This window comes from Rhamphochromis longiceps, linkage group LG6 (genome assembly GCF_057381845.1).
Source record: "Rhamphochromis longiceps isolate RC_006_pf linkage group LG6, R_longiceps_female_GT1.1, whole genome shotgun sequence".
Taxonomy (NCBI): Eukaryota; Metazoa; Chordata; class Actinopteri; order Cichliformes; family Cichlidae; genus Rhamphochromis; species Rhamphochromis longiceps.
Window position 1 is genome coordinate 20843816 of NC_140562.1, and position 13421 is coordinate 20857236.

The window sequence follows — 13421 nt, forward strand, 5'->3', positions numbered from 1 at the left end:
TGCTTAAAGAAATAAAAGAATGCTATTTTGATATATAAGAAACTTTCTAAATAATCAATTATATTTTTATGAATATCATATTTTTTATGAATATCATATTTTTATTACTTAATTACTTCCGGACTTCCGGAGCTCATGAGTAATTAATGACCTGTCAGTTTGACGAAAGGGGTATAATATCACTCTCTATGGAAAGACGTGCTCCTTCTTAGTTTCTCTGATTATTGATTATTTTATGTAGCTCAAATCCGAGCATGGTCGTTGTCATAGTAAAACCAGCATTGCAACACTGGAGAGAAACAGCTTGAGATTGCTGCTGGTTAACATGTAGTTTTAATGAGCCACGAGTCAGTCTCCATTTCATTCTTGTTCAGTTGTCGGGCAACAAAACACAAAAAAATGTAAATCAGAACACTTTTAATAGGAATGGCGGCATCAAAGAGAGTCACCAAAAGTAAGAAAGAAAACACCTACAGCATGCAGGCTAAATCATGTCATTGTTCATTTTGTTTTAACAAGTGTTAAACCCCATACATGCGCAATTGCTCCTTTTGATTACACAGAGTGTCATCAAGTATAATTCTGTCTTTATTTTTCCCCCTTTTTGTACGCAAGTCAAAACTGTTCCAATAGAAATGGATGAACTAAACTAATCACATCCTTACTGCCACTATAGGAGCTGAGAGGGTAAGTAGCAGCCATGTACTGCTAATCAAGTGCAGCTGATTAACTGATCATTAGCAAGTGTGAGAGTCTCAATACAAGCAGAAGTTTTGGCAGTTTGCCTGTCTCGAGCGTTCAGCTGTATGTTAATACAATACCACAGTCTTCCCAGGAAATTCACCTCAAGGTCAGACTGTGCTCAGAACGAAACCCCAAGCACTACATCTCAGACTCCACTGACCTCAGTTGGCATGTTAAATATTAAAGTTCATGACAGAACAATTAGGAAAAGGCTGAACAAGTATGACTTGTTTTAAACGGATACCAGGCTTGTTCTTCAGCCACAGGATCTTGGCACCTTGCACTCATCGAGTCGACCATGAACTTTTCTGTATACTAAAGGATTATAGGGTGATGTGGGAGGCTATCTGTTTGAAATTAGGTCATGGAACAGGTCAATGATCCCATCGGCGTAACTTTGTGCTGAACATTGGGGCGGTCAAGAGCTCTGTTTAAATAAATAAATAAATCTGGGTAAATTCCCAGATGATTAAACATGCAACTATTTTGCTGGTAATACCTGAAATGAGTAAAGAAAATCAAGTCTATTTATGCAAGATAATTCGTAATTTTATTTGGAGGGTTATATTGGTTGGGTCTGATTATTGGGGGGGGGGGGGGGGGGGGGGGGGTCATAACCAGTGTTGGGACTAATAATAATAAGTAACGTAGTTACTGTAACGCGTTACTTAATAACGCGTTACAGTAACTACGTCATTATTGTGGTAACGAGCACGGTAACTAGTTATTATGCCAAAATCAGGAACGCGTTACTCGTTACTGGGATTTAGATAGGGTCGTTATTCGTTACTTCGTGTGGTGGCTATCGCAGAGCTTCCACAGATTCAATGACAATAGCAAGTGGTGGAGGGCAGCAGGTAAGGGGAGGCAAGAGAAGAGACCCGTAGCGGCCGCCGGTCTGAGTGTCAGGTGAACTGAACTTCAGGTAAGAAGTTGTGACCTGCAGTCAGTGTTGGGTGTAAAGTGTTACTGTAATTAAATTACTTTTCCACTGGAAAAGTAGAGTAACTAATTACTGTTCATTTTTAGGTATTTTAATTACAGTTACTTACAATGTACTTGCGTTACATTGTAAAATATTTAAACTCGCTGAATATCATTGTTTAATTTCAATAATTTATCTTCTAAACGTAGAAGTAAACTCTGCCGCTTTAACATCGCTGTAGTGCAGGTGCACGTCATTTCGCGCCAGTTTGCTGCATAGTCGTATTCTATGTAGTAACTAGTTACTTTGAAAGTAACGAGTAACTTGAAGTAACTGAGTTACTTTTGATAGAAGTAACTAGTAATGTAACTAAGTTACTAATTTAAAGTAACTTACCCAACACTGGTCATAACCCCCAACCCCCCTTGGAAATTACGCCCCCTGAATGATCCTAAGCCCAAAAAATTCTCAACAATCATGTGAATTACTAAAAATGTCAAACAGAAAAGGATTACTGCAGCTATTGATATAATCTCCCATCACATCCTCCTCCATAGATTTTGCGCAACTACAGTGTTTTGAAAAAATTGTGTGCCCCTGTGTGCTAATTTAAATATTAGACAAAGATAACACAAGTAAACACAAAATGCAGTTTCTAAATTAACGTATTTATTTTTAAGGGGAAAAAAACCTTTATGGCCGTTTGTGAAAAAGTGATCCCCAAGATATTTGGAAAATAGTCTGTTGACTGACAAGATGAAAGTTGAATGTTTTGGAAGGTGTGTGTCCCATTACATTTGGCTTAAAACTAACTCAGCGTTTCAGAAATGGACATCATAACAACAGGTAAAATATGGTGTTGGTAGTGTGATGGTCTGGGACTGCTGTGCTGCCTTGGTACCTGGAGGTTTGCTGGGATAAATGGAACCATGAATTCTGCCATCTACCAAAACATCCTGAAGGAGAATATCTGGCCATCTGTTCTTGACCTCAAGCTGAAAAACACTTGGGTTCTGCAGCAGGACAGTGAACCAAAACACACCAGCAAATCCACTTTGAATGGCTTAAGAAAAACAAAAAGAAGTCTCTGGAATGGTCTAGTCAAAGTCCTGACCTGAATCCGATTGAGATGCTGTGGCATGGCCTTAAAAAGGCCATTCATTCTCGAAAACCCTCCACAATTCTGCAAAGATGAGTGGGCCAAAATTCCTCCACAGCGCTGTAAAAGACTCATTGGCAGTTATTGCAAACACTATCCATACTCACAGATAGCAATCCATTTCGGTTAATTACGGTGTGCCCAGGGCACCGTCTTGGCCATTTTCAGCTTTTTTTTTGGTCTATTCAATCTACTCGCCCCACTACTATGAGCCTTTAGTTGCTCTGCTCCAAGACTTTTGAATGTTCTTCCACCAGATCACAAGACCAGAAATTCTATTTCTATTTTTAAATCATGTCTAAATACCCATCTGCTCAGAACTGCTTCATTATAACATGGTCTTAGTCTATTGTTACTTTGATCTTGACTGTTCGGCTATATCTGTCTTGCAAGTTTTTCCTCCTGTGGCTAGGCATTCAGTATTGTCACACTCCCATAAAATGCCATTTTACTAAATGAGATATATTAACCTATGAGGAAACATACTCCTCATCAGCTCTCTCTTAAAAACAAAAAAGAGTGATTAACACATCTTCTTTAATAGTGCTTTTTGGAGGGGCTGCTTTCAATTTGGCTTTCATTCAATTGCTCTCTTGAAAGACAATCTTTTATATCTTTAAGCAGTAAATGGTGACTATAATGAAAATGACATTAACAATTCTTAAAAAGAAAATGTTTTAGGCTCATGATGAGGGATCACATTGTGCATTACACTGGAATATAATGTTAAAATAGAAAGAGTGTCGCCTCTCTGCCTATACTGTAAAACTTAGTGCACTATAGACATCTGCATCCAACAATGGTCCAGATTTTTATTTTGTTTAATATTGATATATTTTTGGTAAATAATAACACATGTTGACCCTGTCAATAAGATCTGAGTCTCGTACCACACTTTATGACAGATTCCACTGTTTACTTGGGATTTTGTCTGCATCAAAGTGATGGTGCTGTTAAGGTCTTCTTCCTCATTACTACAGCCACACCATCTAACTTTACTAAAATGTGACTAAAAGTTCTCCAGATGATGAATTATTCACATCTTAGCAACCTTTGTTAGTTACATTTTTATTTTACACAGTAAGTTAAATATTGATTTAAGTCAAATTGTTGCTTCAGGAAAAAGAAAAGAAAAGTTTCTGGATTTGTAATATAAATTCATATCGAGGGTTAGCAAATTCAGCACAAGGTCAGACGAGGTTGTGCAATGCTCAGATAAACTGCAAAAAATCAAGGAGCTACAGCTAAGACTCTACAGGCCTCAGTTGGTATGTTAAATATTAAAGTTCATGACAATACAGAAAAAGATTAAACAAGTATGGTTTGTTTGGAAGGACTGGCAGAAGAAAGCATCTTCTCTCTAAAAAGAATATGACAAAGCTTAAGTGTGAGTCTGGCCAAACTACAAGACTTCTTGAACTATGTATTTTGGACAAGACAAGACTGAAGTGAAGATATCTGAACATAATGCACAGCAGTACGTTCGATGAAAATCAAACACAGCATATCAACACAAACACCTCATACGGGCTGTCATACGGGTGGTAGAGGGGTGGTAATTTTTGCTTGATTAACAGCCATGGGACCTGTTATTGAGTCATGAGTGAACTGTGAATGGCTTTGTATACTAAAGGATTTTATAGTCAAACGTGAGGCCATCTGCCCAACAGCTAAAGCTTGGTGCAAACTGGGTCATGCAACAGGGCAATAAGTACAACAGAGAGTTGACCACAGAATGGCTGAAAAAGAAAAGAATCAATATTTTGCGGTGGCCCAAGTCCAGACTTCAACTTGTTTGAAATGCTCTGGTGGGACCTTAGGAGAGCTGGGCATTACCAAATGCATGGAAACCTCAGTGAACTGAAGCAAAGTGGTAAAGAAGAATGGGCCAAAATTCCTCCAAAATCATATGAGAGATGATAAAGTTATGGACAAAAGGATTAATTCAAGTTATTGTTGCCAAAGATGGTTCTACAAGCTACTGATTAACGGGTTGTCCTCAGTTTTTCACAGGACAAAAGCTTGCTTTTACACATAATTTTATGTATAGAAAAAAATGCTCTCATAGTCTGAGTCAGCCATCTAAATATACAAAGAGTGAATCTACAAGAGTGATGTGATTTGTCTTGACTGCTGCAGTGCTTGTCGCATCAAGCCTAGTCCCTCCAAAGCCCTTTAATAAATAGAAAATGAGATATGACAAAGCAGTATCTAGATATTCAGAAAATTCACTATTGACTGTCTTAACATCTGTCACAGTTATACATATTATCAAATGCCAGATGACAGATAAGCCTGGGCTTCGGATTTGATTATGATCAGATATACTGCATGTATGAAGTGCAATCTTCAGCTTTTTTTTTTGAAAAAAATCCATTCATTATAGTCATTTTATTTCAGTAAACCAATCAAACCTGTAAGCAAACGTGATGAAGCAATGCCTTTAATAGAGGTGACAGCCAGCAGCATGTCAGCATATTATAATGGCACCTTGAAGAACAACCATGCTTTATGAACAAAAAACAGATGCAGGCAAAAGCGCTCCAAACCCATAAACAGTGCAATTATCAAAGCACTTTCTCGAGCAAAAACACAAACACTAAGAGGTGTCTGTCAATATAGAGACACTGCTCATATTAAATCAGACACACAGGGGGACACAGATGTGACAGTGGAAATGGATTGAAAGCGAAGTGATATTAAGGACAGAAAAACAGAAAAATCTGGTCAAATGAGTTCCCGATTGCCATGGGAGAGTAATGGTATGAAACAGCTCTTCTCTTTGACTTTTGAAAGGAGCAGACACGCATGGGTGTCTCAAGAGACCAATAAATGGTGCAGTAAATAGAAACCGCAAGCAGATCAAAGAAACGGTATTCACATCAACCTAAAAAATCCAAAACAAACTCCCAAACACCTGAGCACATATGGGAGGGAAAAAAAGACAGAGAAAAAGACACATTTCCCTCAGGAGAGGGAATATGAAAGCGATACACCCCGTTTTAAAAGAGGTACAACCCATTTGAAAATGGCTGGGCATGCATCCACTGGCATATTAAGTAAAACTAGATAATGCAAAAACTACTAAAAGTACTTTGCTAAACCATCACAAACAAATGCAATGTTTGTCAGCTTGTTCAGAAAATAGAATAAAGCTAAAACCATCACCTCACTGCAGTGACTCGATTTTACAGACCAGCCACTAACTAAAGAGGCACCTGAGAGTCACAGTGCAGGGCACAATAAGCCAGGTTAACAGCGCAGCCGGCAGGAGTCTGTGCACGGAGCAGCAGAGAAGGAGGGAAAAACGACAAGAGAGACAGCAGATTGTTGCTAAATTAGGTCCTCAACAGTTCTCCAATCTCCAGTGGCTAAATGCACCTGTATATGTGACTTTGTGTGACTTGTGAGAAGTTAGTGTCGTCTGATGTGTGAGAGAAGTAGCAACGGCTGCCAGAGAAGAGTGAATCCTTTAGTCGCTTAACTTTAGTCAGCCCTGAAGTGAGCAGATAAGCTCAGAGTGCAGAATATGGTAGTAGTTACTGACAAGTATGAGAGCTCTCCTCTACCACTGCTCATATTTTCAGTAATATTCCAAAGAAAACCTCTAATATTTTCAAATTATTTTCTAAAGTGGAAGTCTTCTGACCGTGTAAGTACATCAGATCACAACGTTCAGCCCAACAGCTGCAGGTTGAGTGGTATTCAGGTGGTACTCAACTACACACACCAGTGTATGCACACCCTGCTACACAATTCCCAACATTAACAAGATTCCCAACAGGGGATTAGGAGGTAGAGTAGGTCAACTACTAATCAGATGGTTGATAGCTCAATCCCCAGGGCCCAGCCCACATCGTGACATGTTCTTGGGCAAGATGTATCTGTGTGTGTCTCAAAGGCACAGAATAAAAGTGCTGCTAAATATGTGTGTGCAAATGGGTGATTGTTTTCTGTAGTGCTTTGAGTCCTCAATGTAGAAAAGCAGTAGCCTAAGTACCAGTCCATTTTCCATTTTGCCCAAATTAGGTAAGTGATCGCTTTTTGATATGGTCGGCAACACAGCATGTTGTGTTATATCCACCACTGAATTGATAAAACGTGTCTTTAAATATCGACCGAGTAGATGATAAAGCTTTTTGATATAACAACATGACTTAACCCTGTTTCACATCATGGCTCTAGCGTGCTGTTCAGCTGTAGCAATAAATGGAAACTGTCCCTCTTTTATCAGCGTTTATTTGAACAGCTTGTGACGGTTTAAATAAAATGTTTACTACTTGGAGAATATTCGAACTGACTCTGGATAAGTTCATACTCTTCTAATGGAATAATAAACACAAGTCCTATTACTAGACGCCTGGTTTGTCTCTGCAATAATGCGTTGTTGCGCAGAAACACTTTGCAATGAGAATGAAAGGCAGAATTTATAATTGCTTTTCTTTCAATAAACACAAGGCGTTATTCTTTTTTTTTTTTTCATTTAGAGAAAGCACAAGATGTTGCTTAAATTATTAACTCAGGAGCTGAAGCTTCAGCAAAGCAAAAGCTTGATGTCAGCGTGCTGGAATTTTCTTAGATGTGTCACGTCAGGCAAATTTCCTAACGCATGATTATTTCCTGGTGCATGGCTGTACATCACTGTACCTTTTTAGCACATTCATCATTACTATGAAAAAGTAATCATTGCTGGCCACATGCATCCTGTTTTGCCACATTTGTTGTGATGATTATTCATTAAAATCAAAACTTCAAAGATTCCCTAAAAGCTGCAGAAGACTGTAGTGATATTTCCGCCTCGATTCTTCCAATGTACTGATACACACTGAGTGGGACGTATTAGGGAGAAGTTGAACATTTTGTCTTCAGAGGTGATGTGTTAGCAGCAGAAAAGAGCAAGAATTTGAGTTAATTTGACAAACTGTGACAAAATTGTGACGACTGGTCACAGCATCTCCTAAACAGCAGATCTTGTGAGGTGTTCCCAGTCTGCAGTGGTCAGTATCTATCAAAAGTGGTCCAAGGAAAGAACAGCGGTGAACCAGTGAAGGTGGGCATGGGCGCCCACGGCTGGCCCGTGTGGTCTGATCCAATGGACAAACTACTGTAGCTCAAGTTGTAAAAGTTGATGCTGGTTCTGATAGAAACATGTCAGAATACACAGTGGCGGTCATGGTAAACCAGATTTAAAGGAAATCTTTTGCATTCGGCCCAGAGACTCGTCTTCAGGCCCACAGACTGGTTAAACGGGCTAAAGATGTTATTTTGAGGATAAATCTCTGCAGATTAACATACACAGTCCTCAGTTGTTGTTTTTTTTTTAAAAAAAAGAAAGATCCTGAATGTTTTGTCCAAATATTCAGAGCACCACAAGTATATGATGTACTGCTCATATGTTTTTCCATCCATTTAGCTGTGTTAGAGTATGTAAGGACAATGATGGTGCGTTGCTGAGACCAGGAAGCTCTCTGTAATTAGTAAAACACAGATAAAAATGCTGAATCTTAAAGGAATGGACTTTAAATTCGACATCCTTTGGGGCTTGTTAGTTCCACACTTCTGACCAGTTTGGGTAGAGCCAGTACTCTGTATCCATCTGTAGTGTTTTCAAGGAGGCAAATGAAATGAATGCAATTATAGCCGATTTTAAGCTATTTATAATGGCTCATAGCTTGTCCCCAGTGGCTGCATCATTCATTATTTTTGAACACTCCAAAAATCCTTAAAATATAGAGCAGCAGCTCACAGATATATATATATATATATATATTTATATGTGTAGAGCAGCACATGGTTGATAGAAAGATGTTTGAACTATGAGTGCAGGATGTGTCTGATACAGGAGACAGCTCATAACACGCTGACATGTTGCTGTCTTATCACAACATGCCGTAAAAACAGCAGCCAGGCAGGAGGGGTCTACCACTGGCTACTTTTAAAACGTCAGCCACACCATAGCAGGGCTGTGCACACAACAGACAACATTCGGGGCTCTTGGAAGACTTTATTTGACTTTGTTTAATTGTTTTTGATTGCTGTACTTTTGTTTGTTTTTGTTTTTACAAGAAATTAACATGTAAAATGTTAATGTGTAAAGCAGTAAAGTCAGGCTCAGTGGGTTCAATGAATATCTGGTCCTCAATAAGAATGGAGAATTTAAAAATCTGTATTTCTATTGTGAAAAACATTTTACATAATCTTAGCATCGTCCTCTATCACACCGACCCTCTGCATGTCCTCGAGTCTTCCTTTTTCCCCTCCTGCCTCGCAGCTCCCTCTACAACAACCTTTGTTGAACATATCCACTAACCCTCCCCTGCATTATCCAGACCGTCTCAACCTTACTTCTCTGTCTTTGTCTCCAAACAGCTCAACCTCAGCCCAGCAAAGTTTCATTCCAATAATACATGTGACTGATTTTCATTGACAAACCTGCTCTTCAGTGAGGTTCTTTGTTTTGTTTTAGTGTCCTTGTCCTGATCTCTCGAGTCTACTGTACTGCACGACCTAAACTTTCTAAATTTTGTTGTTTTGTATTCTGTGTGTGTGACTTTGCCTGCAATTACAGAATAGAGTTTCCAACCAGGGGGAAAGGTGAGTAGAAGTGCAGTCATCTGCCACTGAAGTGACCTTTCAAGTTGATGTGCGGATTCACATTTAGAAGCTGCGCTCTCGTCTTTCGGATGCCTGCGTCATTGATCTGGCTTGAAGAAGACAGCTCAGCAGGCTATTTTTAGCATCTTACACCACGAAAAAATAGCGGACACAATATCTGCCACATTCGTTACTGAGAATATGTGCATTTGTCCTCCCATTAAAAATAAGCATCGACATTCACGTAGAATAACAGGGAAAGGTCTTTTTAATGCAAAAATATCCACGTGAGTTTAATATATTAATGTATATATTTTACATATTTATCCTCTAAACAAACACACACACACACACACACACACACACACACACACACACACACACACACACACACACACCCCCCTCTGGATAGCTTTTCAACATCCAGTGAGCTGTAAAGCAGGTGACATTGTTTGAGTTTATTTGCTGCTTTGGTAACTAAACTTACTGAAATGCTGCTTGAGTAACATAACAGAAGTCCAACATGATTCATAAAAATGCATCTTATAAACATCAGAAATGGTTTAACTCATTAGCAAGCAAACTTAAGGAGGCTGCTTACCCAAATAAAAGATGCAAACGAGAATAGAAGACTGGATGGTTCCTGTGTATGAGCTGACTCAGCAGGGATGATATTAAATCAGAAAAGTTGACTTTCGAGAGAATAAATATTTGGAAAGCAAGACAGAATTCCTTAGAGGCTGACTGCATTTTGTTTATTTATTGCATTATACAGTATTATATTTATTTGTTTCTGCCTTTACATAAAGAGAGACATTTCCCCAATAATCTGAAAATGAAGTGACTGACACTGCTTCCATTTTCAATCTTCAATTTGCTCCTGCATTCAGTTGTCCAATTCTATTTAGTCACCATCAAAAAAATTTATTTCAAAATTACTTACTTTGTCATTTGTGACCTTCGAATGTCTCACAGAATAAAATATATATAAATAAAGCGATAACATTTTATATCACAAAAAGCCAAACGTCAACTGTGGACATGTGTGTATCCGAGATGCTTCAGTAATGTGGGAAAAAATAGCCTGTCCTGTCTCCTTTGATCTCTGTGACCTTTGTGTTCTTTCTACTTTCATAAAAGTCATTGTTCGAATGCACAGATGCACTCTTCCCACAGATCCGTTAACTAAATAAACAAATAACTGAACAATATATTCAGCTGTGAGCCAGTTGAGTCTCTTGTCCTGCGGTGTTAGTGTTGGACAGTCATAGACTGCGACTGATCAATGGCTGATCAATCATCGGACGTTATGGCACTTTTTTTTGCAATGAAGTGAGTTTGGTGAATTGGCACACGCACCAATAACAGCTCTTGGTTAGAGTGGCTCTCCTGCTCATAGCTCGTCTTCTGGAGGCCAGAACAGGGACTATCACCACCAACAGCTGCAGTCCAGGATGATGGAGATTAATGTCACTGGTGAACCAGCTTAATGACATCAGGGATCGCCACAACTGCAACTGGAAAGTATGGAAAAATGTAAAGGCATCATCTGGTTAGCTATGAGTGAACTTTCACAGCAGATTTTATTATATCACCTATTACTGTATGTTTTAGAAATATACTGCTAACAAGATATGCTGTAAGATCAGATACTTTATTGTTCCCAAGGAAACTAGACTAGAAACAGTCAAGCAAGGACATGGATCCTATAAAAATAAAAAGTACAAAAAAAAAGGGCAGACATCAACAGGTTCACACTGAGCACATGTGACGGATGCAAACTAGTCACTGTGGTGAACATTATGCTTTCTGCACCATCATCAGTGAAGAGAGTGCCAGTGGCAGACTTGCCAGTTCTGGCTTCGTGGTGCTGGCTTGGGAACACGGGTCCCACTAAAGGATGCTGAACCCTCACGCCACCCTCACGGAGTCTTAATGTGATAATTTTGAAAGCTTTGTAGGACTCTGGCAGCGCCCATCCTGTTCGTCCTCACACAAAGGAACAAATACTGTTCATGCATGCTCTCTATTCCTGTAATTGCCGTGGTCTGGTATGTGCTGCGACACATATAGTAGCAAACCTTGTAATGCTGCTTACGGATGCGCCATCCTGGAGTAGTTGGACCCTGAATGGCCTGCGGGTACCTTCTCATGGCGCTCACAGTGACAAGAACACTAAAAAACTGCAAAACAAGACAAAAAATAAGTCTGGAGGAAAAAGGAGATATGGTCTGTGGCCACCACCCGTAAACCCTCGCACCAAAGCAGGTGAAGCTGATTCACAATGCTTTATCCTTCCTAACCGAACAGAATGATATCCGCGAAGTTCACTTTACTGTGTGTTAGACTGCGATGACCAAGTGCTCCCCTAATTTTCTTTGAGCAGCGTATATTTACTATACTTAATACAAACAGTCTGCCTGATTAAAGTGTGATGTTCTTAAGTGTTTGGACTGTGATTGTTTTCATTCCTCATTCCTGTTATCTTCTGTTAATGCTTCGTGGCTCCATATCTGCGTGTACCCTAAAGTTAGGAACTGTATAAACCTCTGCAGAGAATCACTGCCGCTATGAGGACTTGTCGTTCGGCACCTTTTTTTTTTTTTTTTTTTTTGGCCTGTCCCGTTTGGCTCTTTTGCCATCAGAATTGTTGTCTAAAGGCAAAGAAAGATGCCCAGCGGATTTACTTTACCAAACTGACCATCCCAGCCTTGCCGTAATGGTCCATTTGATTCACCTTTTATTGTTTATTTTATTTTCATTTACTGAATACGGGACAGACTTGACTGGGGGAAAGAAGGGGAGAAAGAAAGAGCTGAGAAGAGGGACGGGGGAGAAGGGCAAAAGACAAAAACCAACAGAACGGGCAGAGAAAAAAAAATGCATATATCAATCACCTGGGTCACCTGCTGAGAAAGAAAAAAGAAAGCAAGCAGAAGAGAACAAGAGTAATAGAATAAACAACATCACAATGATATATGGGAATATGACAGTAAATACTAAATGTTAAACATTATTGTGCAGCACATAAGATCAACAGAACACAGTGTGCTTTGAGGTAGGAGCCAAAAAGGGTGTAGTTTGTGGGTCGTTCGGCACCTTGACGTCAAAAAGTAATTTATCCCATGTCTGTGCTGTGCTGAAACCACGCATGTAAAGTTAGTGAGCTGTCATACTGTCCCATTAAATATCTGGCACTTCACCTGTAACTTATGATTTGTAGAGATTTCACAGACATGCACATAAGACACAAACACATTTCTGTCTCATACACTTTCATTTAATTGCTTTTCTTATGTTTTCTTTTTAGCTGCAGAGCTCTGAATACTAGAAGTCCAGTCTAATGTTTGTAGTACTGTGGATTTTATTGTAAGGTAATATATAAAAATACAAAACAAATGTGACCAGATAAATGTTTCAAACTGAGCATTTAAATATTTCATTTTGCTTCACCGTGTAAGGTTTTAAGAGGGTGGGCTGCCAAAGATTGAAGTGAACTGATGTTTTTTTTTACTCTTTATTTAGCAAGCTAAAGTTCAGTCCAGAGCAAAAGCCCATATTACTTGCTGTCTGTGCTCACAGCCATATACTTTGCTCTCTTGTTTCTGTGATAGTCTCAGAAACTCGCTCATTTTGATGTGGGCTCTTGAAATGTGAAAGAGAAATGCAAGCCATCAGCTGTACATTACAGTTGCCGCCCACGCAGCATCAGTTTGGGGCTGACAAAAAGGCTCGCTGGGTTAAAAAAAAATTGAAGGAGATAATTTTAGCATCAGTGTCTTCAGCCCTAGATGCAGTATCTGTAAAAGATCATGTGGGAATGAAAAAGAGAGGACAGTATGCATGAATGACTGAAACGCTATGCTTGTTTATTGGAGGGTTATAGCTACAGTACTGTGCAAAAGTCTTTAGCCGCCCCTCAATTTTATATATTTTATGTTGGCTGCTTTTTCCCTCATTTTCATGCCAGTCCTTGTACCTATCGGTCATGGACTGGCC